General features: G+C 40.8%; 1 protein-coding gene across 6 annotated transcripts in view; it reads right to left on the reverse strand.

Annotated features, from left to right (window-relative positions):
- LOC149158830 (uncharacterized) overlaps positions 1–17,673 on the reverse strand; it is a 523,084-nt gene extending 505,411 nt beyond the window's left edge. For 2 of the 6 annotated variants that reach the window (XM_089436325.1, XM_089436329.1), the window contains exons 1-2: positions 17,520–17,673; positions 17,305–17,389 (exon numbers count right to left, since the gene is read on the reverse strand). The gene's annotated coding sequence lies outside the window, so the exon portion shown is untranslated. Of the gene's footprint in view, positions 1–16,187; positions 16,354–17,304; positions 17,390–17,498 lie in introns of all 6 variants that reach the window. The other 4 variants (XM_089436323.1, XM_089436327.1, XM_089436328.1 and 1 more) reach the window with 3 other exon arrangements.
- Between the last annotated feature and the right edge of the window lie 1,022 nt (positions 17,674–18,695).

An 18,695-nucleotide genomic window follows, 5' to 3' on the forward strand; every position in this document is an offset into this window, starting at 1 on the left:
TTTTTCTTATTACAGTTCAAGTGTTCCTCCAAATGGTATTGTACATTTTCACAAATGTTCTCAAACTGAAAGTTGCTCTTCAATGGACTTGTAAACAATGATTTTTGCTCCCAATTGGAAATCAGAATTTTACTAAGTTATTGACTGAAGTTTCCTTCCTAGTTTCAAAAACTCTCTGTTATGATAATTCTTCTGCATGATTGGGCTGTTATATGAGCATTTACATGCATATGGATGATTACTTTAATGAACAAACAAGATAGATACACTTACAGCAGTCCTACTCACAAAATGTTTGACATAACCACTCATTAAAGAAAACCACAACTCAGGAAACACATTGCCATTTGGAAGAAATTTCAGATTGGTACACATACAATTCAGAAGACCTATTTGCAACAAATGGTTTTCTTCCCTTCAAGAAGACCAACCAATTTCTAGGCTTTATTTTTCTATAATGATAAAAACTTCACATCCATTGCATCACTTCATTTCTTACTTTCCTTAGCTTCATCCTTACTACCAACTAATTTTCTTCCAACAAGGCCATACAATGAATAGGCTTTTAAAACCTAATTGTAACTAATGAATATACATTTTTTATCTTTAACATCCTTCTTATTCTATTTTCTTTTGGAATATGTGTGAAAATTCTATCACTGCAGCAACTGATTTACTTTTCCTACTTATTTCATCACAAGTTATTCACGAAATTACTTCAACAAACATTAAAATAAATATTGTTGCAGATATCACACTGTAATACAGAAACAAACATATGCACACATTGACACAGTTATTTTGGACTAATGTCCCCAGAAAAACCCAATGTGGGAAAACCGGTGCAGCAAGGGAGGATTTTATTATTCAGCAATTTTCTTGTACAACACGGTGCCAAACTGGCTTACCCACAGATAGACAAACTTCCAGTGATTTTCTAAACCCAGCGTAGGCCCTACTGACCTCTGCTACAGCCTGAAACCCTCTGCGTCAGCCTACTAAGGCTCTGTGCAGCCTCTCTAGGCTTCTGCGTCACTCCTGCAGCCTCTGCGTGGATGACGCAGACCCTTCTGGCTCTACGCAGTCTTTGCTGCCTCTGTCTAGCTTCCTCTGGCTCTGCGTCTGCCTCTTCTGCACTGATCTCCTGTCTATGTATTCCGTACTTGCTGCCTCCTGACTGCTTTCCAAACCACTGGTTCAATTTCTCAGCAAACCCCACTCCAGAAATTGAACTGACTGGTCTCCCTCAGTGTGTTCTCCAAGTGCCCCTCAAGCTTCCTCTTATACTTTTTCTGTTGACAACTCAACGGCCGAGATTAAGTCCCTAATCAACAGCTAAGATTAGATCTGGCTTGACCCGTGTCTTTTGGACCATTCTAACACAGATTCATATTAATACACATTAATATTTTATTTTCCATAAGTTTAGACTTAGGGACTCCATTAAAAATTATTTTAATATCTCCTGATCTATTTAGAATCTGCGCAAAACCTTTCTTGGTATTGGAGATCTCATGTGCCCCAACCTCTCCACCAAATTTCGTGGCTAGAGCACATCCGATGCTACCCCAAATCAACACTCCCTCTTAGAGAGGACTGTGCTCTAGCAATACTCCTCACTAAGTATTACTCTGATCATCACGCATTGGTACTTGTGTTGATGCTAGGCCTTCCTGCCCAACATCCTTTGCACTATTGTATCCTGTACTACTACCCATGGTTCTGCTACTGCCACTGCTGCATCTGTACGATAGCTCCCTCTGCATCCGTGTTACTATTGGCCCTTTCTCCCAACACTGCATCCGCACTACAACTTCCTCTACATCTGTGTTTTTGTTGGTCCTTTCTCCCAACACTGCATCTGCACTGCAACTCCCTCTGCATCTATGCTGTTTTTGGTCCTTTCTCCCAAAACTGCATCTGCACTGCAATTCCCTCTTCATTCGTGCTGCTACATACTACTTCTGAAAGAGGTTCTTTACCATCCCCATCTTTTCCCTCAAGTAGTCAAATTTTGACTTTCCAAGGGCCTTGGTGAGGATATCTGCCACTTGTTCCCCTGTAGGAGTGTAGCTCAACTGTACAGCTCCTCGTTGGACACAATCTCTGACAAAGTGACACCGGATATCAATATGCTTTGACCTATCATGAAATACTAGATTCTTAGAGAGTTTGATGCAACTCTGATTATCACACATGATCCTGGTCGCCTCCATATTTCCTCTGAATAGGTTTACCAGTAGTTTTCTAAGCCATATGGCCTCACACGAATCTGTGCTTGCTGCCATATATTCTGCCTCAGACGAGCTCAAAGACACGAACTTCTGTTTCCTACTGCACCAAGAGGTTATTCCTGATCCAATGTTGAAACAGTACCCAGAGGTACTTTTCTGATCCACTGAACTTTTTGCCCAATCTGCATCAATAAATCCACTCAACTTGATATCCTTCCCCTTGTTGTACAAGAGCCCATAATCAATTGTTCCCTATAAATACCTGAGAACGTGCTTGGCTGCTGCCCAGTGAGCCCTCTTTGGTTCCACCATGAACTGACTGAGGGTGTTGATAGCATAGCAAATATCTGGCCTGGTATTGACTAGATACATCAGGGACCCTATGAATTGTCGGTATAGGGTGGGTTCGACATCCTTGTCTTCTGATGCATCAATCTTCTTCCAGTTGGTGATCATTGCATAGCCATAGGTCTACAATCTCCCATCCCGAACCTTTTCAGGATTTCTGTAGCATACCTTCCTTGCCCAAGGAAGATTTCTCCTTTCTGCTACCAAACTTCCAACCCTAGGAAATAATGCATTCGTCCCAGATCCTTCATATCGAACTTTGAGGCTAGATTCTTCTTGCAGTCTTCAACGAGTCTGGATGATCCGTCAGGAAGAGATCATCCACATATAATACTAAGATAAGTGGCTCGCTCTCTACGACCAGATAGTAGAGATTCGGATCTGCGTCACTCTTGACAAACCCCATCTTCTGCAAGTAGCCATCTATTCAACCATACCACGCTCTTGGTGCCTACGTCAGCCCATACAAGGCTTTCTTCAGTCTGCATACATGAGACTTCTTCTCATGAGTTTCAAAGCCCTCTGGTTGTTCAATGTATACTTCTCCTTCTATTACCCTGTTTAGAAATGTCATCTTAACATCCATCTGATGGATCTCCCATCCCATCTGGGCTGCAAGTGATATCACGGTCCTAATAGATTTATACCTAGCCACCGGGGCGAAGGTTTCCTCATAGTCAATCCCTTCCTTTTGAGCATACCCCTTAGCCACAAACCTGGCCTTGTATTTTTCAATACTGTCGTCCGCAACATATTTGATCTTGTAGATCCATCTTGAACCTACCACAGATCTATCGTGAGGCCTTAACACCATCTCCCAGACATTGTTTACCATTATGGAGTTATACTCCTCCACCGTTGCATCTAGCCAGACCTGATGATGAGCTGCCTCCTTGAAGCTAGCAGGCTCTCCATCCTGAGCTACTAACGCCTAATACTTGTCTAGCTATTTTCGCTCCCTTTTACTGTTCCTTGGCTCTCCGATCAAGCTCTCTGCATCACGCAGAATCTGACGAAATTCCCTACTAGTTCTTCCTCTACCAACAGGTGCTTTTGTTCGCTCCTCTTCCTCATCCTGAGAATCTTCCTAATCTGAGGAAGGATTCTTCACTTTCGTTGGTTGAAAAGGCATGACCAACGGATCCTCTTTCAGCTGTTCCTTGGAAGGCATTTCGTGAGATCTTCTGAAAGCTCTGTCCTCCATGAACTTTACATCTCGTCGTACTACCTTCCTACTCCCTGGAAGATAGATCCTGTATGCCTTAGCGTTCTCGCTATATCCTGCCAGATACCCCTTTTCTGCAGTCTGATCCAGCTTCTTCCTCTTTTCTTCGGGTATGTGATAATATGCCAAACTCCCAAATATCCTGAAATGATTGACTTCAGGTGTCCTCCCAGTGAAGACTTTTTCTGGAGTAATCTTGCCCAATGCCCGATGAGGAGTCCTGTTCTAAACGTAGACAGTTGTGTTGCATGCTTCTACCCACAGGGATTTTGGCATATCCTAATCATACAGCATGGCCCTAGCTACTTCTACAATGGTCCTATTTTTCCTTTCTACCACCCCATTCTGCTCTGAATTGTAGGGAGTTGTCCACTCTCTTCTGATGCCCTCCTTAGCGCAATAATCAGTGAAGTCCTTATCGACATATTCTCCACCATTATCTGAGCGCAAGACTTTTATTTTCTTATCTGCCAGATTCTCCACTAGAGCCTTGAACTCCTTGAATCAATAGAAAACCTCATCCTTGGTTTTCAGAAAATAGATCCAAGTTTTCCTTGAGTGGTCATCAATGAAGGTAAGGAAATACTCGGCACTGCTGAGAGCTTTGACAGACATAGGTCCGCAGATATCTGAGTGTATCAATCCTAGTACACTCTTGGCCATGTGGTTGTTCCTAGGAAATGCCGCCATGGCATACTTTCCTAGAGCGCATCTCCTGCATACATCATCTCGTCCATACTCAGATCCGGAACTCCTGTTACAGTGCTCCCGAGAATTCTCAGAGCTCCATGGTGCAAGTGACCCATCCTTTTGTGCCATAGTTCGTTCAAGTCTTTGTCCCCATGATTGCCCATTAGCGCCATTGGAGATTCTAGTTGTAATCTGTACAACCGATTACTTTTGATCCCTGCTCTGCAGTTTCTTTTTCCAGCTCAGGTGTTTGACGTATACCTTTTCCTTGATGAAGTAGACGTCATAGCCCTTGCCTTGTAGTTGTGACACGAAAAGTAAGTTCATCCCCAATCTTGGCACATGCAGCACATTTGTGGCACGAAACCGCTCTCCCAATTCTGTCTGAAAAACTATGGTACCCTTTCCTACTGGAGTACACTTTGCCTTGTTCCCCATGGTGATCTGAAAGTTCATCTTCTCTTCTTGATATTCTGAGAAACGCTCCCTGATTCTCGTCATATGCCATGAGGCTCCACTGTCTATATACCATACCTTTGATGACGCAGCACTAGTCATGCACGCCACTTCTTCTTCCAACCTGGAAGCCAACATAGAGAAATCGAAATCTCTCTCTCTTGTGCAATCTTCTGAAAATCTGCGTGAGTCTCCTGAGGTGGATGCCTCTGCATCGTGGTCTCGACCCATAACTGATTTTCCCTTTCTATCTCTGATTACTTGCTCTGATACCATGTGAAAACCCTATCACTGTAGCAACTGATTTACTTTTCCTACTTATTTCATCATAAGTTATTCATGAAATTACTTCAACAAACATTAAAATAAATATTGTTGCAGATATCACACTGTAATACAGAAACAAACATATGCACACATTGACACAGTTATTTTGGACTAATGTCCCTGGAAAAACCCAATGTGGGAAAACCGGTGCAGCAAGGGAGGATTTTATTATTCAGCAATTTTCTTGTACAACAGGGTGACAAACTGGCTTACCCACAAATAGACAAACTTCTAGCACTTTTCTAAACCCAACGTAGGCCCTACTGACCTTTGCTACAGCCTGAAACCCTCAGCGTCAGCTTGAAACCCTCTACGTCAACCTACTAAGGCTTTGCGCAACCTCTCTTAGCTTCTGCGTCACTCCTGCAGCCTCTGCGTGGATAACGCATGCCCTTCTAGCTTTGCACAGTCTCTGCTACCTCTGCCTGGCTTCCTCTGGCTCTGCGTCTACCTCTTCTGCACTAATCTCCCATCTCTCTGTTCCGTACTTGCTACCTCTTGACTGCTCTACAGACCACTGGTTCAATTTCTCAGCAAGCCCCGCTCCAGAAATTGAACTGACTGGTCTCCCTCAATGTGTTCTCCAAGTGCCCCTTAAGCCTCCTCTTATACTTTTTCTGTTGACATCTCAATGGCCGAGATTAAGTCCCTAATCAACGATTAAGATTAGATCTGGCTTGATCCATGTCTTTTGGACCATTCTAACACAGATTCATATTAATACACATTAATATTTTATTTTCCCTAAGTTTAGACTTAGGGACTCCATTAAAAATATTAATTATTTTAATATCTCCTGATCTGTTTAGAATCTGCCCAAACCCTTTCTGGGTATTGGAGATCCCATGTGCCCCAACCTCTCCACCAAATTTCGTGGCTAGAGCACATCCGATGCTAACCCCAAATCAACAATATGAACAAAGGCTTTACAGCCAAACACACTAAAGTGTTGGGTGTCATGGTTTTCGCCTAACCAAACCTCAACAATTTTCACTCCCACTAATTTGGCAAGGGATCTATTCAATACATAGCTAACTATGTTGACAGCTTCAGCCCAAAAATTATTGAGTGATTCTTTGCCTTTTAGCACACACTTAACCAGTCCGACTATTGTGCAATTTCTCCGTTCAGCCTCTCCATTTAGCTGCAGAATATAAGCTACATTTTTTTGATTTATTACTCCATGTGCTTTATAAAATTTGTGAAAATCACCACAGGTGTATTCACTAGCTTCATCAATTCTAAGGAATCTTGGTTTTCTACCTCCATAAATTTCTACATCACTTTTAAACTCCTTAAAACGGGAAAGTACATTCGATTTATCCTTTAAGAAGTAAATCCAAGTTCCTCGAGTGAGAAAATCAATGGAAATCCTGAAATACCCAACACCTCCTATTGTTTGCATTAGCAATGTGATCCAACAAGCTCGTTGGTCACCATGCTTGTCCTCTTGGAAACTAGCCTTGTGTTGTTTGCCTACAATGTTGATGTTTGTAGCTTGGGTAGGTACTTCTGCACTGGTCTAAGTGTCTACACATGCAGAAGTCGTCCAAGATCTCCTTAGACACTTGCTCTAGTGTGAACAAGTTGTTTTTGTAACTTAGCCTAAGTTAGACTTAGGAAAAGCACATAAGTATTATGTTGGCTTATTGAACTAAAGCAAACTTAGGAAAAGTAAAGTAGATTACTTTAGTGAATATGTTTTAATATCGGTCATTGATCTCAAGTGAGGTGAGAACTAATCTCAGTTGTCAATCACTTCAGAGATTAGGTTTAGGGTTTGTTACCCACCACCTGTGGGTAGTACCCATAGGAGAATTTTTTTCTCCTAAATGGTCCTCAATCGATAGCAGTAGCCCCTTGCAACCACTAGATAGCTCAATGTGCCACTATCTCCACCACCTGAGCCAGCCATATGCTCCCTCGCCCATCTGTCATAATCATATGTTTGAAGGTGAGCCTTCCAACCCCAAAGATATGGCTTCTCATTGTGTAGTTGGATATTTGTGTTTACTTATCATGGACACTTTTGGGCATGAATTAGTGGGGGGATTCGGTGGAAAGAGTGGGCTTGGTTTGTACTCTCGTGTTCTCTATCCAATTTGATGGTTAACCTTGTATCCTAGTCTCGTGGGATCTCCTTTATTGCCTACTAGCTTTAGGGGTGGCACTACATGGGAAACCGCGATTTTGGTTACATTGTCCCGTTTCCTGACACCATATACATCACTTCCCTCTGCTCATTATAACCCCATTCACCATATTTCCCATCCGGGTCCACATTTGTCCATTGGGTCCACAACGAGTCAACCTTCCCCCTCACCTTGTCCACACCTTCGATTGGGCCTAGAACAATGCCCCAAAGGTTGATGCAGCTACAAAGGAAAAGAAAAATCATAATTTGGCCACTCTCAATAGGAAATGTACCATAAAATGCAAAAGATGGCTAGGACATACAAATTTAGCGCGTGGGCAAAAGCCAAACATGAGCTCGACCCCTATCATCATGGCCATCACCCTAGTTCCTATGGGCCCTCATATCAGCCCCTTACATCATTGAGGAACCCATGATTGTCCCAACCCCTGGTGGGCGTGAACTACCCCACCTTAAGGGGTATCCACTGCTATATCTTACATATCATGCTCTCATCCCTTGGAGCCCCAAGCAGTTATAAAAGAAAAATCAATAAAAGACAAAAAAATATGAAGAAGGGTGAGAAAGCAAAGGTCAAGGTAACTCATGTACCATGATTGCTCCCTCCTACATTCATACACCCAAGTGTGGGCTTCCCATATTAAAGTTGCCCGTGTATTGTGGCAAGTGGCTTGAAGCCCTCCCTTGATGTCCTACTCCATTCTATCATTATTTCACATGCCACCTGCCATTTGATGGATGTACCATGGACATGTCACTCACCCTTTGAGGTTGAAACCACCTAATAGGGTCCTCAGTTAACCTTCTTCTTGAACTTGGAGACAATTGTACGTTCTAAAGCCCATTATGGAAGGGAATGACACTATGAAGTGTCCACTTGTATCCATGATTTGTAAGCTCATTTATTCAATTACACTAATGTTTGGTTGTACTGGAAAGTGAGGGGACGCATTGGATCTTATACAAGATTGTAGGTGGGTCTTCATCTTTGGTTTGGTCTCCCTATGCGGGGTCCAAGCCATCCAGAGGATCATATAGGCATTTGTAGGGTGAGTGTCGAGAGCCATAGGCCTCCACCATAGCAGAGAGCAGATTGCCACTTCATGGGATCCTCAGTTACACTTATTGCTTGCTTGTGTTCCATTTACTTGACGATGATGATGCACCTAGACCACCTTTCCCAGCTAGGTAAATTCTTGCACTACACACTTGGCAGTCGATCCAGGGTCCAGATGAGGATGTGTCTCACCATGGGAGACAATGGGAGGGTTTGCATCATTCTTCCAACCCTTACAGATGGGATGCAGACTTGTTCAATCCATTTGGAGACCCATGAGGATGTTTTGTGCCCCCATAGCCACTTGGGGTCACCACAGGTCATTTGCTTGGATATCAAGGGGCCACCCCCTCTCATTGCTTGCTCGTGTTCCATTTACTTGACAATGAAGATGCACCTGGACCACCTTTCCCAGCTGGCTAAACTCTTGCACCACACACTTGGCAGTTGATCCAGGGCCCAAATGAGGATGTGTCTCACCATGGGAGACAATGGGAGGGCTTGCATCATTCTTCCAGCCCTTACAGATGGGATACAAGCTTGTTCGATCCATTTGGAGACCCATGAGGATGTTTTGTGCCCCCATAGCCACTTGGGGGCACCACAGGTCATTTGCTTGGATATCAAGGGGCCACCCCCTTTATCACTATGTTTGGAGCTCATTCATTCATCTTGGCACACATTGGACTCCACTAGGCCTCTTCAATGGCCCTTCGACCTATTGTATCTATCATTTTTCCCTCTTGAGAGGCTTATTTTTGTATTATGGAGCTATCTTGGTGGGCTTGTCACCAAGTTATGTTATTTTTGCACATTATTTTATTAGTTGGGGCATTATTAGGCCTAATTAGGCAAATTGAACCCCTTAGGGAGGATATATATTGATGTGATGATCATTTCATTTGATCATCACTTGGATTTGGACTTGTATCTCTTCTTGAGAATTTCGCTAGCCTTATTGATGGACGAATTGGATTATTGATGCATTTCGATGTTTGGAAGAGCTTATCTTTTATCTTGGAGCTTCGATTTTCTTGTCTATTGATGATTGGAGGATTTTCACTATACTTGTAAGTGTCATTTTCATGGTTTATTTCTCATGTCTTGTCACTTGTGCAATGTATGAAGATTTTCGCTCATGAAGTTGGTGTAGCTGCCTTAATGAAATGTGAATTTATTGAACTTGTCTTTGTGAGGGTTTTTCATATGTTTCATGCAAAAGTATGGTGAATAAATGTCCTAGGGGTATATGATTGTTCATTATTACCTTGATAAGTCATCAATTGCAGCATCAAAGAAGTATAAACTTTCCTAGTAACCTAGTTGTTGCCTCTAGGGCCATGCAAAGTTGCTAGGAGACTCCTTGATTAGGTATAAGACATCTCTAAACATTGGATTGCATTGACTCCATTCTCCCAATAGGCTAGGCACTAGTCTAGTCCTAGGTGATCACCAAACGAAGATTTCTTTCACCTCCTATTTTCTAAGCTCTAACCTAGAAGGCCATCTAGGGCATCACACGAATTCTATTGTAGTCATCAAAAATTAATGAAAATTGGTCTAGAGTTGCACTAGTGAGTCCTCTAGAGGTCCTCCAAATTTGAGGCTATTCCGACTATGGAATCTCGAGATATCTCAACCCATAGCTCGAAAACCATTTCCCTAGTTTGCCTTTGGTTAGTAGCTTCATTAAGGACCATTGCATTAAACATTAAAGCTAAATTCTATCTCTTTGATCCTTTTCTTCTCCATCACTTGGTCAAGACCCATTGTTTGAAGCTTCACTCTGAACCCTTGATCTCGTTTGGGTCCACTTGGGCTTCTTTGTGGTCCTGCAACCTTGTCACTCCAATTTCACAAGGATTGCTTAGAAACATAGTTTTAAAAACCGCTCAGAAAAACCGGTAACCGGTCAAACCGGCCGGTTAGCTAGCTGGCCGGCCCGAACCGGCCTAAAAACCCGGTCAGACCCTTCATTTGCCCGATTTTTGGCCCTAACCGGTGAAAACCGGCCGGTTTTAGGCACAACCACCATAAAGTTAAAAAAACATGTTTTTGACTGTGTTTGAGGGGTTTTGGGGGGGGACTAAGGGTGTTTCAACCCTAACAATGTTGGCAATTAATGGTAATGTTAAATTCTTAAAGTAAAAGTGACATTTCCTTTAATTTTCATTTTCATCCTTTTACTTAAATTTTTAACATTACCATGAAATGACTCAGGATGTTTGAGAGTGGTTTCGACCTCATTGGATTTCATATGGAGAAACTAGAATTTTAAATTTCACTCAAAATTCAGCAGACTTAATGGTTTTCATGATTTCATGGTTTGGGGGTAAACAATAAATGCAATTAGAGCTCCAAATGATAAGAAAAACTCCTGATCTAGATCCCATTGTGTTGGACGATATTGATCCAACATCAGAATGGGTGGAGGAGACTGAAGAACCTGTGTTTGAAACTTCGAGGCTGATTTTGATATCGACATGGCTTTGGCGGGGGATGAAGCAGATTATGTGATGGCATCAGAACCAGGATCAATAGCGGCATCAAGGAAAGGCAAGGAACCAATGGAAGGCACTAGTCATGCAGGTCGACAAACTCGTGCTTCCATTAGGTCCACTTCTATTGTCATTGGTGGCATTGATTCTGAGGTTGCAGATCAGGCTGAGGCATCCTCAGACTCTGAACCAGATGATGTCTATGTAGCTCCTGATGATGATCTTGTGTCTACTACTAGTAGTGGTAATGAACTTGATGATTGATCATGTGTATACTGTAGACTTGTAGTAGGCCAATGGCCTCATAGCTTGCAGCAATGTTTTTGGACTTTATAGGCCATTTAGAGCCTCATTTGTTATGTATTTTGCTATTTTGTTGATGATATGTATTGCACTCAATGCCATTTTGATGTATTCACCTTTACATGGTATATAAATGAGCAAACTTTGCATATTTTGTCTCTATTGACTTGGAATCATGGTTTTACATCTTAAAAATAGTTTTGTTTCATTAAAAATTAATTATTTAATGTATTTTTTTAAAACCGGTTCGTTTAGACCAAACCAGTGCCGGTTAGACCGGTTCCGGTCGGTAAACCGGTTCATTAGGTGGACCGGTCCGGTCACCGGTTCCGGTTTTAAAAACATTGCTTAGAAACCCTATTCTTTTATGATTCTTTGATCTAGGGCGCTTCTTATTAAGAGATACTCCTCAACCCTAGGTCGAGGACTCCTTCTAGCCCTTATAGGAGAGTCATCCACCTTGCTTATAAAGCAAGTAATCCCCATCATTAGAGTCTCTCCTTTGAATAGGCTCTTGGAATCACTACCCTTACATTATTGACATATTCCTCCTAGTGATTTCACAAATACCAAGAATCCTCCCATCGGTGAAAGTCCGTAAAGAGAAGGGAGCTTTAGCTGAGGTGACAATGAGCTATTGCTCCATTGTTGCCACTTGACCTAGTAGTTTCTCTATAAGAACCCCTCCTAGGACCCCTGCTAGTTTGAGCGGTAATAGAGTTTTAGCTCATTGTAAAGTTATAAAAGGAAAGCTAGGGAGAAGGAGAAGACACCATACAACAACACAAGATTGAGAGAGGCTTCTCAATGAGTGTGTTGGATCCGAAGAAGGCATAGCAAGGAGATCCAAATCAGCCAAGGAGGGTTGGATCAACGAGATTAGATCCAATGTTGTATATATTTCCTTAGTTGGGTCATTTTTTAGGAAGGAAGTCCAAGTAAATTTAGAACTTAATGACGAACTTTGATTAGGCAGAATCTGTGTGTTATTTTCATGATAGGGATTAGTAAATTTGTTTTTCGCTGAATTAATTTGGTTAATACCCTAGTTAGTGCTTTTATCAAGTAGACGTAAATCTACTCAAAACTAATTGTTGGTTTGTTAGGGTAAGAAAAATTAACATGGTATCAAAGTGTAAACTATGAAGTACCAAACTCTAAATCACAAGTGTTAGTTTCATACTGGATTGTTGGGACTAGGTTCAACCATGATTGCACAAAACAAAAAATAATTTAAAAGGGGCTGAAGTAAACCGGTCGTACGTCTACATTACTAAAGATAATTTTTTTAAAGACAAGGCCAAATTTCTTTCTTTTTTCTTGAGACGAAAAAAGGGCAACAGGGAGGTGGCCGACATCCCTTAGTGGACTATATAATTTTTTTAAAGACAAGGCCAAATTTCTTTCTTTTTTCTTGAGACGAAAAAAGGGCAACAGGGAGGTGGCCGACATCCCTTAGTGGACTATCAGACCTACACACAACCACCATCCGACAAAGGAGTGTGGAACATTGTTGGGGCAGAGGAAACAGCAAGAATCAACCACAAGTTGGGTTAGGCGGCGGTGGATCAGCTCTAGGGCGACTGCACAGGAACAACCACAAGGTGGTGAACACTGCATCAAAGGAACAATCTACAATTTTTGCCAGCGCATGGAAGAGTAGCTCGAAGTGTTTTCCAATCGATGATTAATAAAGTGTTGCAGTTGCATAGAGTAGCAGGCAGTGGAGTTTGCTGCAAATCCAACCATAGTTAATTGCATGCAAGGGGGGTCGAAAATCCAAAGGCGACCAAGGTCGATCGGCCAGCACAAGAGTGGGAACAGACACAAGTCGAGTCCGCAAGGATTGGGCGCTAGGGACGAGTGCAACGGCAACTGCTAAGCAAGGCACACACACAAAAAAAATGTGTTGCGTAAGTGGCTTAGTTGCGCAACAAATCAGCCATAAGGACCGACCACCTAGGGGTGGTAGACAAACCATGACGTAGGAGGGCACAGGTGAAAGGTCGGTGGGCCAGCTTGCATAGAGATTGTACAACGGCGGCTCGATTGCGCAGACTGCAGAGGAGTTTGGGTCAAGGAGTTAGTCCAAGCTGATTTTGATAGCGGGTGGTAGCAGCCGCCAGCTGAGCTGCTAACCAACAACAAGTAAGAGAGCTTCAGTTGAGTCATTGATTAGGCCAGCAAAGCCAATACAAGCGACACAAAGGCCATGGTCGTGGTTGTAGACTCACAACCAACAAAAATTAGAAAATAAAAAATTCTTTGTCAAGATGTGGCAAAATGACTACAGTGGGTCTTCAGTACGAAGACAAGTTAGAGTCTAGACAGAACATCAAACTTCCTACCTTGAAAGGTTAGGGTCACCCTAGTTCTCAAGAAAAACGATCTCCAAGAGATTATTGAGATTGAGATTTTGGAGCCATCAAATCCTCAAGAAAAGGCCATCCTAGCAAAGAAGGAGATAAAGGCACAAAGGGTACTCTTGGATGTCGTGACGGATCATTTGATCCCTCACTTAAACGAGAAGAAGACAGCTAAGGAGATATTGGAAGCCCTAGTAGACCATAGGAGTATTCTAGAGCAAGACAATAAACAGGAAGATGATATTGAAGATATGCTCTGGACTAAGTAGATGACCAAATTTGTCTTATGATGAGTTATCTAATGAAGATCGTGCAAATTCATGATCAACTTGTAACAATGGAAGAAAAGGTAGAAGACTCAGAAATAATAAATGTGGCGTTGAACGAGTTCTCAGAGGCATGGAATTTGTTCATCAAAAGAGTTTGTGCTTGAGATAAACTACCCAGATTTGATAGGCTAGGGGATGACTGTATACAAGAGGAAATTAGGGTATAGTCAAAGGGAAAAATCAGCAAGCAGGGAGATGACAAGAACCTGGCCTTGATAATAAAGGGCAAAGGAAAAATTTTGAGTAGAAGTGAGGAGTCAACCTCACAGCCGAAAAAGGAGGACTTGAATATGGTCAAGTGTTTTACCTGTCATAAGATGGGACACTATGCTTCACAATGTCCATAGAGGAACAATGGGGGAAAGGGCACGTAGTCAGCTGTCGCTGCATTGGTAGAATCTCAAGAGGAGTTTGCCAAGAGGTTCCAGACTGAATTTGTACTTGTTTTCTACCTTACCTCAGGCACATTACAAGTGGGTGCATGGCTACTTGATAGTGGAGCCACACAAGGCATGTGACAGGAGCAAGGGAATAATTCGAGAATAATTCGACAACCTTACCAAGTGGAACTCAACACTGCATGTGAAGTTTGGTGATGATGCCAAACATGCAATTAAAGCGGTTGGAACAATGATATTCCAACTTGAGCCAAGACGCAAGATGGAAGTGAAAGACATGTAGGTGTCAGAACTTAGGTGGAGTTTGCTATCAATCTCCATGATGGAGAAGGAGCCATATGTTGCTTTCCAGGATGAGAAGGTATTGATCAGACCCAACAGATCTAGCTCTAATGAGGCCCATGTCATAGGAGTTAGAGAGAGAGCAACATGTGTAGGCTAAAGGGCCAACGTATTCGAGCGAAGAAAATGAAGTAGAGTAGTGACAAAAAACAAGGAGCAGGCAGCTGAGAGGGAGTCAGCCTTCAGGTTTAGGAGAGGAAAAGCCAACAAATTCTTCCAAATCTATTAAGAGGGTCTCTCGGTACAAGATGTCCTTACAATATGTTCAGGAGCAGGAAGCTTCTAGGAACCAGGCCAAGGACAACTAGATTTCAAGGATGTTTCCAGACCAAATGGCAAGGAAGACTTCTAGTTCAAAGGGAGCAACCATGGCAGCAAATGTAGTTCCAAGTGGCATAAGTACTACCCTCGCTAGGAGGGATTGTTGATGTTTGTAGCTCAGACAGGTACTTTTGCATAGGCCTAAGTGTCTAGGTTTGCAAAAGTAGCTCAAGATCTCCTTGGACACTTGCTCTAGTGTGAGCAAGTTGTTTTTGTAACTTTGCCTATGTTAGAATTAGGAAAAGCACATAATTATTATGTTGGCTTATTGGGCTAAAGTAAACTTAGGAGAATTAAAGTAAATTACTTTAGTGAATCTGTTTTAATCTCAGTCGTTGATCTCAAGTGAGGCGAGATTTAATCTCGACCATCAATCACTTTGGAGGTTAGGGTCAGGGATTTAGCTCAATGTAAAGTTATAAAAGCAAGGCTAGGGAGAAGAAGAAGACACCATACAGCAGCACAAGATTGAAAGGGGCTTCTCAGTGAGTGTGTTGGCTCCGAGGAAGGGGCAACAAGGAATGCAAATCAACCAAGGAGGATTTGCTTAGCTGGATCAGATCCAGTGTTTTATGTATTTACTCAATTGGGCCATTTTCGAGGAAGGGTGCCCAAGTAAGTTCAGAGCTTAATGAATAGCTCTGATTGGGTTGAATTTGTGTGTCATTTTCATGATTGAAATTGGTAAATTTGCTTTCCACTGAATTTATTTGGTTAATACCCTACCTGGCACTTTTATTTATAGATGTAAATCTGCTCGGAACTAATTACTGGTTTTCTAGGGTAAGAAAATTAACATACAAGACATCCTTCACAAACTACATCAGCTAGCTTCATCTATGGTAACCATTTAACCATTTGCTTCCCATGCAAAAGTTGAAGATATGCAAAATTTAAGTGCCCGTATCTTTCATGCCATGCCATGTAACTTTGTTTGTTGTTCACTTGCCATTAATGATCCCTTGATGACTAGGACTACCTCAAAATTATACAAATCACGTTCTTTTACTCTCTTGCCATAACTACATTGTTCATTTTGTCCTAGATTTCACATTCTTTGTCATCAAAACTACTGAGAAATTTTGTTTGATCTCACATACAATAATTAAATTCCTTTTAGCAGCAACTGCATACTAACCATTTTTTAACTTCGATTCAACCATTTGACATCTTCGTAGTAATACTCTTTTTTCCCTTTACTTCATAGTCATAAGTAACTTCATTGACAGTTAACACTGAATCTCCATCACCGATTTTCTTCTCCAAGTTGGCCAATTTTCTATACCCCGTCATAGGCTTGATTGCTACAGAATCCGGCCACCAAACAACATTGACATGAGACTTACGTATTTGCACAACAACATATAAGAAGTCATTTTAGCATCCCATTCTTTGCATTACTCAATAACAAAGTCAGGTTTTTGAGATTTATTACTTTGACTGTTCTTTTCACCCTTATAATTGGGAGCGGATTTTTCCAACAAGCCCTTTTTAAATGACCTGCTTTTCCGTAGTAAAAACAATTTTTAGAATCTAAACTAGAAACGCATCTATTCTTATTGTCTGGTTTCCTCTGCTTAGTAAAATACTTTGTTTGTTTTCCTGTTACCATCAATGCTCAGTTGGGAGCGCCTTCCTTCTCACAGAAATTCAATTCTTCCTGCATTAATAAACCAAAAAGTTCTTGGAATGTTAACTTATCTGCTCTGTCAGTTGGCTTGAAGAAGTTTTTATAAGAGGTTGGTAAGGTAATTAGTGCCAGCGTTTTCCAATACCTTATCCTTCATAACAACACTGGCCAGTGGCCACTGCTATTTTATAACCTAAAGAAGAGATCATTTACAGTAATTTCTCTACTTTACCTCCTTCACCCATCTTATGTGACATGCCCGCGCGCACACATATACACACTCCAATCATCACCCATTCCTAAAACAAAAAATCAATTTTTCCATGCAATTTAAGCATCTTTCACTTTTCTGGATGTTTGATCATTGGTTTACGAACAGGCAATGTCAATACCAGTGTCTCATTATTTTTGTTTTCAAATTTGGTTATCACATCCTGATCTACTACACTAGCGGATTATTTTCGGTTCCCCTCGCTAATCCCCATAAATTTTTCAAGGTAATAGTGCTTTCCGTTAGTAAAGTACATGAGGCACAGTTTTGACCATTCAAGTTCTGTGATTCAAAAGAGTATATTGAGCTCCCAGCATGTTCAAAATTCTAAAGGTAAACTGATTTACTGATTACCTCTGTTTCGTTGAACCCACAAACTGTTCAGCCCTCGGGCATTCTGTCTCACCGCTGCCAACAGCCACTACTGACCCAAAATATTCTGCCAAAAAATACGCAAGCAATTATGCCCATTCTCCAAAACAAATACTATCCTTAGACAGACTGATAATTTTTGGAAAAAGAAACACAAAAAATTGGCGCAAATATACAATTTCTTTCTGATCTTTAACTTGAATTTATGGTCAGCGATGGCTGGGCGAGTTCCAGCTTCCTCCCAAAATCTGGCTGCAGGACAGTTCATTTCAACGAACGTCGCTTCTATATTGTATTTCCGTACTTGTGCTTGTATTTGTCCGAGACACGGAAATGCAACTAAAAGATAGTGTCAAAAAAGCGGTTTTTTGGCCCGGGCACGAATTGGTGTGTATTTAGTGGAAGCAAATTATGTGATATTTTTTTCCGAATGGTTAGTTTATTATTTTTGTTTTTTTTTTTTTAAATTTTAATAGCGTGTGTTTCTTCTTAAAAGGTCACAAGTTTAAACTCAGAGGGGTAGAGTATGTATGTCTTCATAGACTCTGCGGAGGTGGGTCAATTGTCCCATAAACAAGGGGTCTCAAACACTAATTTAGTATCTCACTTGGTAGTGACCTTAAAATTGGATAATAACAAGATAAAAATAGTTTATGGGACCATAGTCTATAGTTTGTTAATGTATTAAGTTTACTTTTATAACATTTTTTTAAAGATATTTTTACTTTTCAATTTTTATTTTGAATTATATTTTTCTTAATAAAAAAGATTTTGAACTTTTATGTCTATATTATGGCTATTCATCATTCAATATGATGAGATATCCCAATAAAATTGGATGATAATAATAATAATAATAAAGACGTTGGTTTGAAAAGAAATAATATGATATTTTAAGATCGATGAGATAAACATAGTTTATAGAACCATAGCCTATAATTTGTTAATGTATTAAGTTTACTTTTATAACACTTTTTTAAAGATATTTTTACTTTTCAATGAAAAGATTTTGAACTTTTATAACTATATTATGGTTATTCGTCATCCAATATGATGAGATATCCCAATAAAACTAGTAACGAAATTTACTTTTTAAAATTTGATGTTTGTCAACTCACTGAGAAAGAATTAATTCCTTCACCAATTACCATTTTAGAAATGGTTGATGCAAGTTTTATTATCAAATTTGAATTATGTTTATGACATTCTTTGTGATAACATTGTTATTCGGTTATGAAGAATATTATTATGAATTATAAATGCATTTATATATGAATTATTAATTTTGATTTACATTCCTTCTATCTATATTATGGAGTCTTTCTTGTGTTACACTGTTAGTGTTTATTAATGAAGGAAATTGGTAATTGTTA

This window comes from Pinus tabuliformis, chromosome 5_2, assembly GCF_031772625.1.
Source record: "Pinus tabuliformis cultivar Carrire ecotype Pingquan chromosome 5_2, CPIR1, whole genome shotgun sequence".
Classification (NCBI taxonomy): domain Eukaryota; kingdom Viridiplantae; phylum Streptophyta; class Pinopsida; order Pinales; family Pinaceae; genus Pinus; species Pinus tabuliformis.